At 38.4% G+C, this 20895-nt stretch overlaps 1 long non-coding RNA gene across 1 annotated transcript; it reads left to right on the forward strand.

Moving 5' to 3' along the window:
* Positions 1 to 5352: 5352 nt before the first annotated feature.
* On the forward strand, positions 5353 to 12548 carry LOC121908435. The gene is made up of 3 exons (XR_006099233.1): positions 5353 to 5624; positions 8042 to 8102; positions 12114 to 12548. It is a non-coding gene; the product is annotated as an uncharacterized LOC121908435 (long non-coding RNA).
* Positions 12549 to 20895: the final 8347 nt, after the last annotated feature.

Genomic DNA, 20895 nt, shown 5'->3' on the forward strand with positions numbered 1-20895 from the left:
CCAAATATGTGGTTTGATCATGTGACTCCAGAACGACACATGGGAGTGTTTTCTAATCTGGCGCCGCTATCAGCAGGATGACATCATCTGTCTGTGCTTTATAAAACCATCACTGTTCAACAATAATGATGTTTTATGATGTGGCGTTGCTGTGGTTCAGGTCTGGTTAGGTTTAGAGATGATGTTTGAGGTTAAAATGATCACTTTGTTAAGGTTTGAGAAACATGTGGTGGGTTAAAGTTACTAATTCCTGAAAGTTAGACCACCTTCGTCGTCACAGTGACAATAATAACCACGGGGTTAAAGGTTAGGGGACGATCATAGTTACGACTCGCGATTGGAAACAGGAAATGAACAGCGTCTCCTGTGGTGAAGTCCACTGTCGGGTTAAAGCCTCCATCCAGCCTCTGAATGAGGAAATCTGTCCGTATATATATACGTCATCTGAACTGCAGCACTGCTCCGCCTCACAGTTACTATGACGACCGCTAGATGATCTGTCACTCAAACTAGCTATAGCTTGTTTTTGGGCGACCAACATTACGACCTGTTGCGTCGTTTTTCTTGGTCAGTCTTGTATTTTCAGATTCCTCAAAGACTCTTTTTTTGTCTGCTGAACAGTAAAGAAGATATTTTAACCCGTTTTCCCAAATTGCGACTCTGTTTCCGAATCAAAACAAAGATGGCCGCCTGTCTAGCTACCTGGTTACAGAAACAGAGTCACAACTTGGACAACACGTTAAAAATCTTCTTTATCGTGCGGCTGACAGAATATTTTTTATCCAGATGGTTTGAAGATTCTGTAAATACAGTCAGAAGTTTTTCATACATCGTAAGTTAATTATCTTTTAGAGAAACGTAACTCCTGTAAAACGTTCTTTACACTTTGGTTTGTATTTGAAATAAAGAAACGAGATATAACACGTTAATATTTTAAAATATATTCATAGATTACCTTTTAATTAGTTCTACACTTTTTTGTTGTTTTCTATTATCAATTAATTCATTTTGTTATTTTATTTTTTTATTGCTTGTATTTAAATATTTTCTCTTGTAATCTAATTACAAATTTCATGAGCTCCAATCAGTGTTCACATCCTCGTTTCAATTTTTCACACTTTGAAAACTTTCACTTTGTAATTATTATTATTATTATTATTATTATTATTATTATTATTATTACTGTCAGTGAGTTTAAGACATGCTGGTAGGTGGATTTTGTTACCTTTGGACACAGCTAAACTAGCCGTTTCCCCTTTTGTTTCCAGTCTTTATGCTAAGCTAAGCTAACAGGCTGCTTGCTGTAGCTTCATATTTAACATTTAGACATGAAAAGCAAATAAACCTCATTCCCACTTTGACTTTAAAGAACTTCCTAAAATAAGCTGATGTGTATGACAACAGGTGATATGATCTCATCTCATTGGTAGATTTTCATCTCACTTGTTTAAAAACACATTTTTAGCCTCATTAACTGAGAGAAAATGGTTAAAATGTAAATGTTTTGCTGTGTGAATGTGTTTCTGTCCATACGTGTAGATTTGTTGAGGTTAAATTTGGTTCTTAGCTTTAAAAAATGTTCCCTTAAAGCTCCTGAAAACCTGGTTTAAAATCATCTGTAACATGAAATAATCATGGCTGAATAAACAACAATCACATTTAAAGCTCAGAGGTTAAAAAAAATGTTATTTATTAAGAGTTTAAGACTTCAATATGAACCTGCTTCATATTGAAGTCGTGCTGTGGCTACATCTCTGATTGGTAGAAATACCTGACATCATGTTTTTCCAACTGAGACTCAATCAGAAGATCACAAACGTCGTCAGACAATACTCTATTCTACTATTCATGTAGAAACATGTCGCCCACAGCAAGAATCAGATGGAGATAATTGTTTTTCAGGGTGTTAAAGTCGTATTTTTATGTTAATATGTTTTTAAAAATCAAATATTTCCCACTTGTTTTAAGAAAAATGTTATTTTTACAGCCTCAACGGAGACAAACTGACTTACAGTATTTGTTGTCTACATGTTTGTGTATTTCTCAGGACTCAGCCCCATCGCCCTTCATCATCTCCTCCTCCTCCTCCTCCTCCTCCTCCTCCTCCTGCAGTCAGGACTCCATGTATGGTCTGAGGGGAAACTTTCAAACCTCCAGCCACCAAAATCCCTCCAGCAGGGAGTGACTCTGCTTCCCCGGAGTCTCAGAGGGCGAGTCTTATTTTTAGAAACGCAGAGTTACTGGCTATTATGAAAAAGGGCGTGTGTGTGTTTGTGTGTGTGTGTGTGTGTGTGTGTGTTTTTTTCTCTCTCTGTCTCTCTCTAAGGAAAACCTGACATTGATCGATGGATCATCGTGTCTCTTCATGTTTGTCGGAACTTCAGTTTTTGGCTGTTTCATCTGCTAAAACTCTGGGAAACAGTGATTCGAACATATTAAACTTCCTCTTTCTGCAGTCAGTCAGAGGTGGGGAGTATTACTGTACTTACTGTGAAGTATATTTTTGGTGCTTCTATATTCTGGCAAACTTTCTAGTTTTCCTCCACCAAACTTGGTCAGAAATGTCGTATTTTTCCTCCATTACATTTATCAGGCTGAAGTTTCAGTAGATTCAGATTTTAACAAAAAAAACATGCAGTGTTGGAAAGTAACTAAGTACATTTACTCAAGAATAGTACTTTACTTGAGTATTTCCATGTGATGCTACTTTCTACATTTCAGAGGGAAATATTGTACTTTCTACTCCACTACATTTATTTGACAGCTTTAGTTACTTTTCAGATGAAGATTTGACACAATGGATAATATAACAAGCTTTTAAAATACAACACATTGTTAAAGATGAAACCAGTGGTTTCCAACCTTTTTGTCTTTTGACGTCTTACAAAAAGCAGTGTGTAGTCGGGGTCACATTTCACATGTCTATGAGTTGTTAACAGCTCCACCAAATAGTGATTTTTCCCTCTAAACTTCTTCACATGCTTTCATTTCAATAAATGTTCAAATGATCCAATATTTCAGCAAAAATCAAAGATTAGAGAAAAAGTCCAAAAACTGAAAACAGATTTGTGTATCAGAACTTTGTTTTTTCTTCTTTCCTCTCCCATTAATCATCTCACCACCCCTCAGATTTATCTGCTGACCCTTTGGAGGGGCCCGACCCCTAGGTTGGGAACCACTGGACTAAACTAGCTAACTGTATATAAAGTAGTGTAAACTAGCTCCACCTCCAGCAGCTACAACAGTAACATGCTGCTCTAACACTGATGCTTCACTATTAATAATCTAATGATGTCATATATAATAATATATCAGTCAGAGGGACCAAACCACTACTTTTACTGCAATACTTTAACTACATCAAGCTCATAATACTTATGTACTTTTACTGCAATACTTTAACTACATCAAGCTCATAATACTTATGTACTTTTACTGCAATACTTTAACTACATCAAGCTCATAATACTTATGTACTTTTACTGCAACACTTTAACTACATCAAGCTCATAATACTTATGTACTTTTACTGTTTCATGCATGACCTTTTACTTGTATTGGAGTATTTTTACATTGCAGTATTGGTACTTTTACTTAAGTAAAGTATCTGAGTACTTCTTCCACCTCTAGCAACGTGAGATGTAATCATTTATAATTAAAAACATTATCTTTCCTTCTCTTTTCTTGTCTTCATTGTTCTCCTGTTTTCCACATTGTTTTTCCATCATCTACTAATTTCAAAGCAGGGAAATTCCCAAAATTGGAGATAAGAGGTTTTCCTGTTACGGTGACGACATGCAGCACATAGGAGGTTTTTGTCTGACAGTAACAGACATTTTGAATCTAAGAATTATAACTTTCACTCGAAACATTTCACTTTATCTTCCTGCTGGATCTTATTTTTAGCTTTTTTTCTGAAGGGAAGTTGTGAATGAAACGTTGTACTTCAACTTTAGTACAAAATCTGATCATGAAACAAACACGTTGTTCACTTGTGCAGCAAAATGAAAACCATGTCTGACTTGAACTTCTGCAAAACCAAACGAAAAAGAAACTGAACAGAAACATAAAGATAAAACTGAGTGTGAAATGTCTCCAAAAGAAACTGATTTCTTTTTTGCAGTTGCAGGTTCATTGCAAAAATCTTTCATTTCCTCAAAGTAAACCACCAGGCCTTCGACCTACAGGCTGTTTGGGGCTCTTAAAGGTTCATTTCGTCTTTGTTGTCTCCACAGTATGAATTGTGTGCTGCCTTCTGCTTGTGAGGTCGAGCCGGTGGGCGGGGTTAGAGAGGGCGTCAGGAGACTAGCTGCACCTGGTTAGTTTAGACCTCAGTCTACAGTGTTTCCATGTTAATCTCTTTCTCTCGTTCTCCTCCTAGACCTCCACCAGCCAGATGGTGGCCTAGCTGACTAACTGACTAACATTAGCCTACTATTATATTTGATATTTGAGTTGACAGTAAATGTAATTTTAGAGACTTTATTTATATGTAATTCCCCTTTTTGTTGCTGACTCTGAGCCAGTTTGTGATGACTGTACATGTGTGTGGATAACGCAGCAGTTTCTCCTGGTGTTGACGTCAGTTGCTCATGTGACAAGTGACAGAAATATTTGTGTGAAGAATTCGAAAAAAGAAAAGAAAACGCTCACTTTCCCTCCTCCGAACACCCGACCAATCACTGCCTGAAGAGGGCTTTGTCGTCCATCCTCCTTTTTTATGCACATTTTGCAATTTACTCATTAAAAATCTGAGTGGAAACGCAGGAAATTGGAGTTTTTCTTTCTTATCTGAGCTGTAAAAGTAGTTGTTGAAGAGCTGAAAACATCAGATCTGTGTGGAGCGATGATGAGGAGACTGTAACCTTCCTCTCATCAATACATGAAACAAACAGAAACGTCATATTTCCATCACGTTTTCCATCGTTTCGTTGTGTTCTTCTTCCTCTGCAACGGTTTAATGGCACTGACTGGAGAATTAGTTTATCTGCTAATATTCACACAGCAGAACAAACTGAACATTCACTACATTTTTCTTTTGCAGGTTTTCTATAAATTTGTTTAAAAATTAAGCTACCTTTGCAAATATTACATTTAGCACCTTTGCACCAGATTTCCAACATCGGAAAGAAGCTTTCAGACGCTGCACACGTCTTTCACAGCAAAATGGGGCCTTAAGCTATCTTTGGTTATTGATCCCTGAATATTCACCTTTACAGGCAACCCGACAATTTACAGTTCATGAAAACGCATCTCCTTCAAGGACAATAAGAAACAACCTGGCGGCCGCTAGCTGCTCCAAACGACTCCCATTCAAAAAGCCTCAACTTCTCTCTAGAAATACTTAGTCGGTCATTGTTTTCAGTGAGTCATCATGTTCTCAGTCTCTTAATTCAGCACTCCGTGTTCCCAGTAAGCTAGCGTTAGCTTGGGTCTGAGGTAGCGGGGAGTGGCTAGCGTTAGCTTGAGTCTGATGTAGCAGAGAGTGGCTAGCGTTAGCTTGGGTCTGAGGTAGCGGGGAGTGGCTAGCGTTAGCTTGGGTCTGATGTAGCGGGTCGTGTTTCCAGAGCGTGAAAGGCAACGTCCTGCACTCTAATATGTGGAAGCTTCTGGTCAACCAACAGGTGACGTCTCACCTCGATCTGTATAAACAGGCTGTATAGCAGCCAAAATATATATAGATATATAATCTTCCTCCAGTGGTGGAAGAAATACTCAGATCCTTTACTTCAGTAAAAGTAGCAATACCGCAATGTAAAAATACTCCATTACAAATAAAATTACTGCATTTAACATCTTACTTAAGTAAAAGTACAGAAGTATTCTCAGCTAAATTTACTTAAAGTATTAAAAGTAAAAGTACTTTTTGCAGAAAATCAGCCAACAAATTTTGATTTATTGATTAATACACACAATGGTAAGACGCCAAACTGTTTGGGAACTAATGGTTTAATCTTGAACTTAATTGTTTGTATTTTATAAGCTTATTATGTCTTATTTAATGTAAAATTTTAATCTGAAAAGTAACTAAAGCTGTCAAATAAATGCAGTGTAGAGTAGAAAGTACAACTTTTCCCTCTGAAATGTAGTATTATGAGTATAAAGTAGCATCAGATGGAAATACTCAAGTTAAGTACAAGTACTTCAGTAAATGTACTTCCTCACTGTCTCATGTGTTGTTTTAAACTCAAGAATCAGAAATATCAGATTACCTTCACTGAATGTCCCAGAACAACCTCATACATCACACTCCCACATTAGACACTGCAGTATATCTACTATATATATTAATTATGGCAAAACATGATGAGTTCTGCGGGAGGGTTTATGAATCTGAAGTGACGTTTTATTTCCTCATTACTCAGAGGGAACAGTTTAGTCCTGATGCTGCCTGATTTATTTGTGCTTTTTACAGCATGTTTCACTTTCATATCTACGACTTTTTGATCTAAATCTTATTTCTTGTGACATTAAAAAGCTGCGGAATCCGACTCCGAGTGTAAAAGCTGAGCAGCAGCCAGCACTGCTGACTCCAACAAAGATATATCGTATTATCGACCTCTGACCTCGAAGCAGAGATCAAAGTAAAAACCAACGACATACGGCAGCAAATGAAATGAAAAAGAGCTTTTAACCTCCTCTGCATCGTCCCTCTTAAAGAAAAACAATGAAACGAATATATCACCGTGAAAATCTCTTTTTTATCAGTAGTAAGGATAAAAATATAAAGTTTGATCTGACAGTGGAGCTCAGACAGTCATCAAAATCATTAGGATTCATCCTCTGTGGTACGCAACAAGCTCAATGGAAATTGAAGTATCTTGAGCTCCAGTTTTGACACAATAAAAGCTTCAGATCAAACAATTAAATAGAAAAAAATAAAGAAGGATTGAAGAAAATCTGTAAAACAAGTTGAATTAAACAGAAATGTGCACAAAGTTATTAAATCTATTTAGAAATGTGCAGATTTCTCGTGAAAAGAAATTAATTTACTTGATATTCAGCCTGAAAATGTTAATGTATAATAAAAATGCTACTGTATGCAGTGACAGTGTGTCTTTGTGTGAGTTTACAGAGCTCTGTCCCATCATGGCTGCTGTTAACTATCATCAGAGTGAGTCACAGTCGGATACTTTCATTTTCATTTCTGATTTCAGTCAAACTCAGCAGTTTAATGCAACTCTCTTCACAGTTCGGGGTTGAATAAAGCTGTCAAACGTGTGTAAAACAGGATATCTGCGTCTCTCAGGATGATAAATTAGCGTATTAGAAAGTGGAAAAAAGCTGAATCCAGATCCAGCCTGAGCTCCGGTTCCACTCCAGGCTTTCCATCCTTCCCGCTTAGCCTGCCCCCCCCCCCCAACACCACCACCACCACCACCACCACCACCACCACCACCTCCACCAGCCGCCATTTCAGGAGCTGCAGAGGCCTTTTCTGTCATGGAAGAACAAAAGCAGCCCTGTCTTTGTCTGCAGCTTCACATTCACATGCAGCATTTACATTACAGTCGCTTTCACAGCCGAGCCGCAGCCACTCCAAGACTCACACACACACACTCTCACACACACACACACACACACTCACACACACACACACACACACACACACACACACACACTCACACCGAAAGAAACAAAACAGCAGCACTTTTAAATTATTAAAACATTTCAACATGTGGCTGAAAATTCACTCCGAGTGGAAAGGTCAACTGCAAACACACACTGAACATGTGTGTTTGTGTGAACATCTGTGTCACATTTAGATGCAGCTTTTTAGTTCTGAAAAATGTGAAATACTTCCAAAACTACAACTGAAAACGTGTCTTATTCATGAAAACACAGTTAACTTTATCAAAAAAATGTATTTAAGTTCAGTTAAATCCTAAATAATCCAGCAGAGATTCTATTTATACAGATTTTACTGCACTTTATTGTGTTTTATTGCATCTCTGATACCTCTGTAATGTTCCTTTAATATTATTTCCATCTAAACTTTGTGCATTATCCCTTTAAAATCTTGAATTTTCTTCTCCTGCAGCTTTCTAACCTGAGTCCACCTCAGATTTTACACTGGAGGAAAAAAGCTTTTCACTTCTACGGTATGGAAACGCCTTCAAAACCCCCTCCACACACACACACACACACACACACGCACACACACACACACACACACACACACACACACACACACACACACACACACCAACATCAAAACGCTCCTTTGATACAGGATGGCCTTTATGTGTGTGTGTGTGTGTGTGTGTTGGGGGGGGGGGGGGGTTCATGGTAAACAGCGGGAATACCAAACCTACACAGTTATATTACACAGAATGGTAACACTGTACTTTAACCCACACATGCATTTATAAACTGAGCTAAAGTCTCATTGGCACCATCTAGTGGCCAAAAATGTTCATGACAGGCAACTAGATCAAAGCGGTTCTCAATCTGAGGCTCCAGGACACCAAATTATATATGCTGTGTATTGATTTTTCCCTTGTAAATCATTTCATTTGAAGGATTTTGAGAGGCCTGGAGAGCAGAGGTCGACAGTATATTTACTCAAGTAAGATAAGATTAAACTATTGATCCGTGGAGGGAAATTAGGTCACATACAGTAAAGATAGAGCAAGAAGAGGAATAAAAATGTGGAAAACTACCCATAAATCAAATTATATCTATATAGAGATGCAAAAACTATAAGTATTATAATAATACATAAGGTAAAATAGGGGAAGATGTGTCCCTTCAGAATACTGTCTATTTACTGAAAAGACTCAAGGTGTTGATTGAAATGAATGATTGAAAACTCTTTGGGGCTTAGCAGATGGCGGAGCGGCCCACTCACGTTGCACATAGCCAAAGATGGGCGCCGTCCTGGGAATGATGATATGAGGCTGAGGCTTCCCGTGTGGCTGGGCAGGGAGGCCTGTGGTGAAATCCTCAGTAGGAGCTTCGGAGGGCGGCTGTGGTGGCAGCGGGGTCGCCATCCTGATGGCGGCTGAGGTGAACAGTGCCAGGCTGGGCAGGTCATCGAGGTGATAGCGGTGGGCTGCCGGCGGGTCGTCGTCTTTGAAGAGGGAAGCAAGGTCTTCCTCCTTGTGGACATGACGTTTGTCCTCCTTGTCGTATTCGTTCCACGGCTTGGACCATTCGTTGCACTCTCCACCACCAGAGAATTCTTCTGCAACATTAGATGCACGGTTGGGCGCTGAGTGCAAAGATCTTTAGGGTAAACCAATAGCGAAGCCCGTCAGAGGGTCACACACATGCGCATATAACTGGAGTTACATCCCGGTAACTACTATATTTATTGCATTTTCTGTGTATGTGGTTCTTTTAATTTTTGTTTTATCCATGTTCACTATCTCTATCTCATTTCTCTATGTTGAAACATGTGAGCATAGAAATAGTGCCCTCTATCTGTATATAATACATAAAAGGAACTTATGCATGGCAGCTGAACCGTAACAGTGCAGTGTAATAGTGATTTGTACGATGAATTAGGTATTTTGTTATTACAACACTGATACAATGTCGTATGAAGATTTTGAAGATTTTACATTACAGATTTAATATGTGTTGTATGTAATAAAATGTTGGAGTGCATTAGCAGCTGTTGAGGGTGGGAGGTGGGGGGCTAACTTGGTAATATTTACAGTCTTCAGTCATCAGTCCTGAGCAGCTATGGGAGGGTGGGGGGTGATGGAGGCTACAGCTCTGCGGAGGAAGTTGTTCTTCAGTCTGTTAGTTCAGGCTTTGATGACTCTGTATCTCTTCCCCGATGGCAAGGAGACAAACAGACTGTGACCTGGGAGGGTTGAGTCCTTACTGATGTTAGACAGCTAGCATACATTGTGTCCTGGTTTGAGAGCACAGTTTCCAAAATCTTCTGTGATGTTTTTACACCTGGACCAAGTCCTTCTGGTTCTCGGTGGTGCAACTGGGATACCACACCATGAACAGCAGCAGAGGATACCCTCTATGGTGCTTCTCCAAAAGTTTACTAGGAGCTGAGAACCTCTGTTGAGCTTTCTTCACTAGGTGGGAGGTGTTAAGGCACCATGAGAGCCCTTTTGTCATATGGATTCCCAGGAATTTGATGTCATTGACATTCTCCAACTGCTCACCATTTATGTGGAGAGGGGGATGTGTGGTCTTTTTGGATCTCCTAAAGTCTACAATGATCTCCTTGGTTTTTATGGTGCTCACCACTCGACCAGATGTTGGACCTGCAGTCATGGGTGAAGAGCGTGAAGAGGGCTGGACTGAGCACACAGCCCTGCAGAGCACCTGTGTTCAGGATGTGTAGTTGCCCATTTTGACGTTTTGTGGTCTGTTAGTGAGGAAGTCCATAATCCATAAGCAGAGTGAAGTGGCTAATCCCAGGTTGTCGAGTTTGTACACCAGTTTATGGGGGATTATAATATTTAAAGCAGAGCTAAAGTCAGCGAGAAGCATCCTGACATATGTGTTTGGATGCTCCAGGTGGGACAGGGCTTTATGAAGTGATTGCATCCTCTGTAGATCTGTTTCTTCTATAAGCAAACTGGTGGTTGTCCAGATCAGTAGGGGTGCTGGCCTTGCTGTGAGAGACTACAGGCCCCTCAAAGCACTTCATAACAACTGGTGTAAGGGCAACTGGGCGATAGTCATTAAGGATTGTAACTGCTGTCTTTTTGGGCACAGGGACGATGGTGGTGGATTTAAGACAGGTGGGACTACAGCCTGTTGTAGGTAGAGGTTAAAGATGCTGGTGAACGCCCCTGCTGGTTGGTCAGCACGTGTCTTCGGGGTGCAGCCTGAAACCCTGTCTGGTCCTGCTGCTTTGGTGACAGCGTTGCCAGATGGGAAATGTTATTGTGCAAGAGGCTTAAAATTATCGGATTTTGAGGAAAATTATCAAACGCAAATCATAACCAAGAGAGCAAATAGGTGTAAATGTGTAATTTCATAAAACATGTCTTCTGCTGCTGCCTTTGCTGAAGCAACACGTGTTGCGTTCATGGATGCGCGAAAGTCCCACTTTGAAGATGCGCGGTCACAAATACGACTAAAAAAACAATTCTAAATTACTAATGTGAAATATCTTGTCAAAGGAAGAAAAAAACATGCATGTTAGAAGCTATGAAGACAGTGTGATGTTCAGCTGTTGCTCTAGACATACATCCTCAAAACGCTGGAAGGCAGCAATTGATGCTAATTGTGGGACGAGCATGTACAGGTTACCCTGAATAATACTAACTGTCACAAAATGATCAAATTATTGTATATTATGAGCTTGATGTAGTTAAAGTATTGCAGTAAAAGTACATAAGTATTATGAGCTTGATGTAGTTAAAGTATTGCAATAAAAGTAGTGGTTTGGTCCCTCTGACTGATATATTATTATATATGGCATCATTAGATTATTAATAGTGAAGCATCAGTGTTAGAGCAGCATGTTACTGTTGTAGCTGCTGGAGGTGGAGCTAGTTTACACTACTTTATATACAGTTAGCTAGTTTAGTCCAGTGGTTCCCAACCTAGGGGTCGGGGCCCCTCCAAAGGGTCAGCAGATAAATCTGAGGGGTGGTGAGATGATTAATGGGAGAGGAAAGAAGAAGAAACAAAGTTCTGATACACAAATCTGTTTTCAGTTTTTGGACTTTTTCTCTAATCTTTGATTTTTGCTGAAATATTGGATCATTTGAACATTTATTGAAATGAAAGCATGTGAGAAGTTTAGAGGGAAAAATCACTATTTGGTGGAGCTGTTAACAACTCATAGACATGTGAAATGTGACCCCGACTACACACTGCTTTTTGTAAGACGTCAAAAGCCAAAAAGGTTGGAAACCACTGGATTCATCTTTAACAATGTGTTGTATTTTAAAAGCTTGTTATATTATCCATTGTGTCAAATCTTCTTACTTATCTAGGTCCAGGTCATGTTAAATGATTAATTAAATTACATGGACATATTGTTAAATACAGCTGAAAGTGCTGATAAAATGTGATCTGATGGTCATAATTGTAGGCCTTATTGTCTGGGATGATGGTTTTCCATCATTCTTCTGTGTTCTATGTGGTATAAAAACATCTTATATGTAATTTGTTGAATCCTGCAGAAACCCTGTGAAGTGTCAGCAGTGTGTAGATGGTTGTGTCGAGGCAAACGGCCTCTGAGCACCTTTTTTATGACTTCACCTCGCTGTGTGACCTCACAGGCATCTGTAATGCTCTCTGTCTTCAGATTAGAGTCACGTCATCCGGACCAGGCGCTGAACGGGCTGAATGGACAAAAAGAGAGTTTAGAACTTAAAACATCTTTTAATTTGTCATCCATCTATTTTTGTTCCTCTTATCTGTTCAATCATTCTCCGGTGGTAGTTTTTCTTCTTGTTCCTTCAGTTGGATGTTGTTCTCTGTGCAGAGTTTGTTTTCAAAGTTTCTCTGAGCTCACTTTAACACCTGGACGTACCTGCAGGACCTATGACATCACAACTAGTTTGAAGCCAGTCCTGGTCCAGTATGCAGCTTACACAAGTGTGATGTGGAAACTTGAAGCCTCCAGTGCACAAACACTGAGAATGAACTTTACAGTGAAGGAGGAGACATCTGGTGTCCAGCAGGAAAACTTTAAAAATCAACAATATTTACAGATTCAGAGATTCTGGATTTTTTCGTGAAGGAGAAGGTGGAGATGATGTTTGAAAGATTTCAACGTGATATTTGTACTTTTTTTGTGGAAAAAAACATGTCAGACACACGGTATTATTCAAAGTAGAGTATTTTATCTACAGTAAAAGTTTTGGTCACTGAAAGTAAAATGCTGTAAATAGTTTTTATTGATCAGTTAACTTGATCCAAAGTTCAGTAAACAGCAGAAAGCTAAAGTAAATCAATATTTACTGTGAGCAGCTTTGCCTTTAAAACAGCAGCAGTTCTCCTCGGTTCACCTGCACACAGTTTTTCAGGCGTCTCAGCTGCCTCTGTCAGACCGACTCCATGATGTTGAGATCAGAGACCATCTGTTGCAGGACTCCTTGTTCTTCTTGTAGCTGAAGATAGATCTTTATGACTCTGGCTGGATGTTTGGGCTCCTTGTCATGCTGCTGAATAAATCTGGGACCAATCAGACGCCTCCCTGATGGTGCTGCATTATACGACTAGGTCCCAGAAGTACAGTAGTAGTAGCCATTATATAAATGCACACAAGCTACTGGTTTAATATGTAAAAACTTATAGTATTTTATAAATGAACCCAATATTTTGTTTGTAAATTAGTAACTTTAGCTGCCAGGTAAAAGTGCAGTATTTCCCTCTGAAATGTGGCGGAGTAGAAGTATAAAGCTGAAGAAAATGGAAATCTCTTAACTGTAGGATCTGGACAGATGAGATCTGAGGCATGAAAGAGTTTAAAGTGCAGTAACTAACATCAGAGTAAGAAGAGGCCGTGGTGGTGTTTACCAACGCTCAGCTAATCCCTGTCTCTCATTGGACGGACAGGTTCTGGATGTTGTTTACATCCAATGCCATATTATCACAGTATATAAAGTATACAGTATATACTATATATATCATAACAACTATAAAACTTATTAGATTAATTTCCTCATTTAATCCACATGTTTCAGTTGTGTAAATGCAGTAGCTTTCTCTGTATAACAGCGAGGGGTGCAGAATTTCCAGAATTTCAGGGTAGAGGCCGAGCCATCATTTGTATTTACATAATGATGTGACATTGCGTGATCCAGACTCTTAATGCGCGCAGCAGCCTTATGTTCTACAATCCTCAGTTTAAGATCTGATAAACACCAGACCGCAGAGGTGTATTTGTGTAAATGTGCTTAGTTATATTTCACCACTGGGTAAAGTCAGAGGAGTTCTGCCAAGTAGACAGAAGTGAGGACAGAATCAATGTCATGTGACTTCGCTCCCTGTGCAAAGTGCTCACGCTACTGAGAATAAAAGGAGCAGCAATAACATCAGTCACTGAAGCTGCAGAGAAAGCCACACGGTGAGTACGGATTAAGAAGGGGGAACTGCTGCTGGGACGCAAGACAGAGCCGGATCAACCCTGACTGGGTCACTTGGGCAAGGGTGAAAGACCTGATGACCCCGGTCACATGACTGAAGATGAGTCCCAGTGCATCAGAGGAGGTACCTCGCACCAACTGGTAAACATTATACCTGCTTAGCATCAGCATGTTAGCATTTAGCTCAAAGGACCACTGTTGTTAAAGGACACGTTCACAGTTTTTCAAGTTAAAACAACAGTCAGGAGCCCAAATGAACATTGAAACCTGTTTTTCTTGCTGTGATCATTCCTCCTGTTCATACTGAACATTAGAAGATCCCTTCATAATGACCTTACAATGGAAGTGATGGAGGACAAAATCCACAGTCCTCCTTCTGTGCACAAATGTATTTAAAAGTTTATCTGAAGCTAATATGAAGCTTTAGTGTCCAAATGAGTCAAATCAAGTAGATATCTTTCAACGTTACAGTCTTTTTAGTGCCAAAGTCCCTGTTTTTGTTACTATACTCCCACCACAGCTCAACAGGGAAACACTGTCCAAGGAAACACAAAGAGGGAATTTGATGCTAAAAAGACTGTAAATGTGTCAGATATCCACTTGATATGACTAACTCAGACTGCTGAAGCCTCATATAAGCTTCACAGAGACTTTTAAATGCATTGAAAGCACATTTGAAGGATCTTTTAATGTCCAGTATGAACAGGAGGAATGATTACAGCGAGGTAAACCTCTTATGCTCATATGGACACCTGACTGTTGTTGCCTCACAGAGCTGCTCGCACGGCCTTAGACTCTTAATCTTCTTTTATTAGTTTGTTTGCAGTTTATATCTATTTTTAATATTATTAATAATAACCTCACAACATAATATGATATGATATGATATAATAATGTTATTATTTGTACAAGTGGAGGCACTTAATCAAAGTCAAAGTTCAAAATAGACTCTATTGTCATTTACAACCAAATGTGAGCAGAATTAAAAACACAGAATATCCTAAATAAAACATATAGTTCAATGTAAAGTAAGAAAAATAAAACAAAACACATCGAGACAGAACTGAAGACTGATGAGCAGCAGAACTGCTGATCAATAAGTTTCACTTTGCAGATGTGATATATTAGTACAGGGCTGCATTATTTACATTATTGATTAATCTGCCGATTAAATGTCGTGTTTTGTTTGATCCACAGTCCCAAATTTAAAGATAATCAGTTTACTATCATATATGACAAAGATATGCATGAAAAAAAAATCACATTTCAGCCATCAAACCAGCAAATTTTGGCCATTTTTTGTTGAAAAAGGAAGATTATCAAAATAGTTGCTGATAATCTTCTGTTGACTGACTTATCTATTAATTGACTAATCGGTGCAGCTCTGTAAGATCCGGATCTTCTAGATCAGAGTAAGATCCAGAAGATCTGAATATTATCTTTCAAAGATGCTTCAAGTTTCTCCAGAATTGTCTGTGTGTCGTCCTGATGTCGTCTTCACCGCAGCTGTTTGTCATTTCCACCGTAAATCAGAGCTGATGATGAAAGTGTAAATATGTGCGTCTGGGTGAGAATTGGTGTGAGTTCAGTTCAGGTTGAGGCTTGATGCCAGAGACCTCGACGGCCTCCTGTCATCCCACAGCGACACAAACAGGAAGCGCTGTGAATAATGTCTAATCAGCCTAAATGTAATCAGTAATGTGTTTGACTATAATACAAATAATACGTTTAGAGAACGTCCACAAAAAGTAGATCTGTGTGTTGTTGAGCTCCAACAATATTTATGATGCTTTTTCCTTCTTGTTTACTGCTCGTCAGCCTTCTTTTAGGTGTGATGCTGTTAACAGGAACTGTCATCATTCTGTCCCATTATCATCTGATATCAATTTAGCAAAAATCTAATCAGTTAACTGCAGTGCTGGAAGACGTACTGAGATCCTTTGCTTATAAATATCCTCTGCTTTCAATATATAATATGTGTCTAATATGGATTGTCCACAAAAGAAAGTCTAATGAACTTGTTAAAATCCTTCAAACATCATCTCCTCTTTCTCCTTCATGTAAACATCCAGAATTTCTGAATCTGTAAATATTGTTGATTTCTACAGTTGTCCTGCTGGATACCAGATGTCTCAGTGTTTGTGCACTGGAGGCTTCAGGTTTCCACATCATGCTCTGTTTTCTAAGAAATTCTGTTCATTTTTGACTAAATTGCAACGGCAAGAATGTTTCCCTGGAAATGTAACGCCGCTGAATCATGTTTTCTTTTGACATGATGAGAAAATGTTGTTAATTAACACATCTGGCAAGTATTTGGCAAAAATGTTGCTATTGAATGTATGAGTGAAATGTTCGCAAATGTACCTGGTTGTTTTTTTCCATTAAAATATCTGATCTCGCTAGTAGAAACTACAGTAATATGAAAGTGTTTGTGTTCAGACTCTGCACTTGGTTAAAGTCAGAGAAAGATCCTGGTCTCTGTTTAATACAGAATAAAGTCTGCAGTGATGTGAAACTCAACATGTTGATGAGCATTTAAGCCACAGCAACATCTTTCACTAACCTGAACCAAAGTGCTTCTGTGAGTCTGTCCTCTCAACAAAAACAACACAACAGGTCATAATGTCAGTCGTCCAAAAACGACCTATAGTTAGTTTGAATGACTGTAGTAACTGTGAGGCGGAGCAGTGGTGCCGTTCAGATGACGTATATGTGACAGATTTCCTCATTCAGAGGAGGAGGCTGGATGGAGGCTTTAACCCAACAGTGGACTTTGTCACAGGAGACGCTGTTCATTTCCTGTTTCCAACCGCGATCGTCCCCTAACCTCAACCCTGTGGTTATTATTGTTGCCATGAGGATGAAGGTGGTCTAACTTTAAGGAAGTAGTAACTTTAACCCACCACATCTTTCTCAAACCTTAACAAAGTGATCATTTTAATCCAAACCATGATCTTTCTCTAAACCTAACCAGCCCTGAACCACAGCGTTGTCACATCATAAAACATCATTATTGTGATCTGTAACAGACAGATGATGTCGTCTTGATGATTATTGCCGATAGTGGCACCAGATTAGAAAACGCTTCTATGTGTCGATCTGGAGTTTCATTTGGAGGACTTGTTGGCTTTTGTTGTCTAAACCTGAACACACACAGGACTCAGGATGTGAACATGGGTCTCCGCTAGCACAGCCCTGCATCTTGTTCGCCCCCCATGCAATCATTTGAAAACACTGTGAACATAATCCAGGCAGCGATTATGTTATGCCAACGCAACATAACTGGGAAAACAGTTTAATTATGTGTGAAGGTGATTTCTAGAGCTGCCACATCACACTTGTGTAAGTTGCATATTGAACCACGATTGGCTCCAAACTAGTTGTGATGTCACAGATCATGCTCGTAGGTACACGCCTTCAACTGAGATTTAATGTAAATGTAAGTAGATGAATGTGAAAACAAACTCTACACATTGACTGTATATAAATATGGACGCTGCACCTCCACTTCCTGCCACTATGCAGAAGTGAACCCAAAATATCTTGTTTCCGGGAGCGGCCATCTTGCTTGTACAACGTCATTTGTAGCCAGAGTCTGCGCAGTGGAGTCGGGCCTGATGGAGGTTTGAGAGCAGCTGTCACAGCTGTCAATCATGATGTCACACCCCCTTTTTATATCATCAAATAACTCGTTAAAAAGAAATGAATCAGAAAAATGAGCACTTGGACAAACATCAGCGTGATAAGAGTGACCTAAAATGACAGAAACCATCTTTATTTGATGTGTACTTTGATTATTTAGTTTGGCTCATGTCCTATCCGCTAACATAGAGGGGGCGGGACTTATGACCTGTACTGCATCCAGCCACCAGGGGGCGATCAAGATATTCTGGCTTCACTTTTGGGGCGCTGCCATGACTTCCATCTTTATATACAATAGCTCTGCACAGTGACACCATGGATGTATAATAAGAGCTGGATAGGGCGCCGCCACTCAGCCTTGCAGCCAATTTTTCCCAGTGGTCACTTGCGGTATTGCAGCGAAAAATCCCCCTGTGGCCCAAAAAAGCATTTTCCCCATAGACAACCATTATAAAAGAGACGTCTGTAAAACTGTTGAAAGGACACCTCCAACTTCAAACAAGGTCAGTTATGACTCTTCCTATTATGAATTTTTGATCCATGGAGGTTTTATTTCTGTAAAACTTTCCTCGAGCTAAGAAAAGTGATTTAAAAATCCGTGACATCATCATAATGTAAAGTCTATGGGCTTAGTGGGAACTCATGGGCGGAGCCAGTGGGGGAAACACCATTGCGCATATTCAATGGACCGAATGACGCAGAAGCTAGAAACTTTTTTTGGCGTCTGCGCCAGCTGAGCAATTTTTATTGGACTGAATAGGCGCCATTTTTGGTTTGGTATCCAGCTCTTATAATACATCCATGTGAAGCTCAAACTTTAAACTGAGAGTAAAAATATAAGTGAAAGTGCTGCCTTAAGGTTTAGTCAAGAAATACAAATAGTTCTTGTAACACCACCAAAAATGATCTGGACTAAATATTACATGTTGCCTTCGTTTGGTGGATTCAGATCTGTTCATTTGTTGAACTGCTCAGGCAGTAGTTTGAAATTGTAAATCTAATTCAGATTAAACTTGGTTTTCATTTGTATTTTCTCAATATGAAGAGTCAGTTTTTCATTTGATGCAAAATAACCTAAATCTGTAGTTGCTGCTGTTGCAACCTCGTCACCATACGAGTGAAGAGCAACTGAAATAAATACTGACCGTCATCATGGCTTGTGTTGTTTTTATTGTTATGAAAAGAAACAATCATGACTTATTTCAACATGTATTAAAGACACACCACAAATTTCAATCATGTATGTTTTCTTCAAACTACCAAAAAAGAAGAGTTTGAACTCCCAAATAATGCATGCTGGGAAATCTACTAATATGCTGAATGTGTTTGTTTAGAAACTTAATTTAACGAGTTGAGTGAACTCAGCGGTTCATTCATTCAACTCATCATTTCACAAGAACTCGTTTACATGAGTTCTGACATGATAGTGAAATAAAAATTATAAAATTTTAGGCTGAATTAACTTGAAATTATAGAATTATATATTTAAGCTGACAAACGAACTTACAAACTGAAATACTTACTCACCACAGTGTCACTTTATATAACATTCTGCATTACTGCACACATGTATATCTGTATATCTACGTCTTGTATTTCATGTAAGCTGTTCATAGTAATTTATATCATTTACATCAGCACTTTATGCCTAAACTGCACTCTGGTTAGATGCCAACTGCATGTCGTTAAATAGTTGTAGGTGTTCATTGATACTAAAGTTGAATCTAATCCAGTGGTTCCCGCCTTTGTGGCCTGTGACCCCTTGGAATAAAGCAAAGTCAACCTGGGAACCAAAAGTTAATCGTTTTATCCATGAAATGTCAGAAAATGATGAAAAATATCTGTTAAAGTTCCCATCAGTCGTAGGTTACATCTTCAAGTGTCTGGTTTTATCTAACAGTCCCAAACCCAAAAATATTCAGTTTATTATCCACAAAGATAAACAATTAATGACATTTGAGAGGCCAAAAACCAGTGTTTTTTGCTTAAAAAATGATTTAAATGATTATTCAGTTGTCAAAATAAATCTAATCTAATCTAAAAATACTATATTACAAGTAAAACTGAAGTATTATCTGTTAAATTTGAAAGTAAGTATGAAAAGTTAAAGTATTCTGAAGCATCGTTTACTCTCAGCACTGAGAGTCAGAATACATGAAGAATTAAGAAATAAATTAAGATAGAGTTACATTAAATAAAAGAATGGAAACAAAAAATAACTATTAAAAAAGACATGAATTTTTGATAAATAAAGAAATAAAATGAGATAATGAAAACAATAGGAAAAGAAAATCATATATATTGATAAATATAAAATGTACATATATGTTATTTATTTATTATATTTATGATATGTTAGTTAAAATAATGTGATATTAACATATTCTGCTGTTGGTGAGTTACACAGATGCTGAGTTTGACCACCAGATGGCAGCAAATTACTTCAAATTTCAAAAAATACATTATAATACTGCCACTGTTACAGATGCTGCACTATATAATGCATCTAAATCTGTCTATTTATCTATCTATCTATGTTAAATACCATTTGGTAGTTACAAATAAAAATTTTCCATTATCATTTGTTTCCTGATTGGTTACCTGCATGGTTCAATACTGAGTCCACATCTTTAACACTCTTCACACAGTCGACACAACAGAAACAATTATGGAGCAAACTGTGACACATTTACATTGTTTTTACACAGAAAGCATTCAGTGACTACAGCCTTCAAATGTCCTCAATACTTTTCTCACTCAAACACAAACAAGCAAAAAAACATTCAGTTCATGTTCAAATACTGTATATGTAATGTATTCATACGGATCATAACCACACTGAAATACATCTATATTCAACCAAAAAACAAGACGTGCTGTCAGAAATAAAGCCCACTGAAAGCTTTCCTGCTGCATTTCTATAGTGGTGGAAGAAGTATTCAGATCCTTTACTGCAGTAAAAGTACTAATATAGCAATGTAAAATACTCCATTACAAGTAAAAGTCCTGCATGAAACATCCTACCACAGTAAAAGTACATAAGTATTATGAGCTTGATGTAGTTAAAGTATTGCAGTAAAAGTACATAAGTATTATGAGCTTGATGTAGTTAAAGTATTGCAGTAAAAGTACATAAGTATTATGAGCTTGATGTAGTTAAAGTATTGCAGTAAAAGTACATAAGTATTATGAGCTTGATGTAGTTCAAGTATTGCAGTAAAAGTACATA

The sequence above is a fragment of the Thunnus maccoyii genome, chromosome 12, assembly GCF_910596095.1.
Source record: "Thunnus maccoyii chromosome 12, fThuMac1.1, whole genome shotgun sequence".
In the NCBI taxonomy this organism is placed as follows: Eukaryota; Metazoa; Chordata; class Actinopteri; order Scombriformes; family Scombridae; genus Thunnus; species Thunnus maccoyii.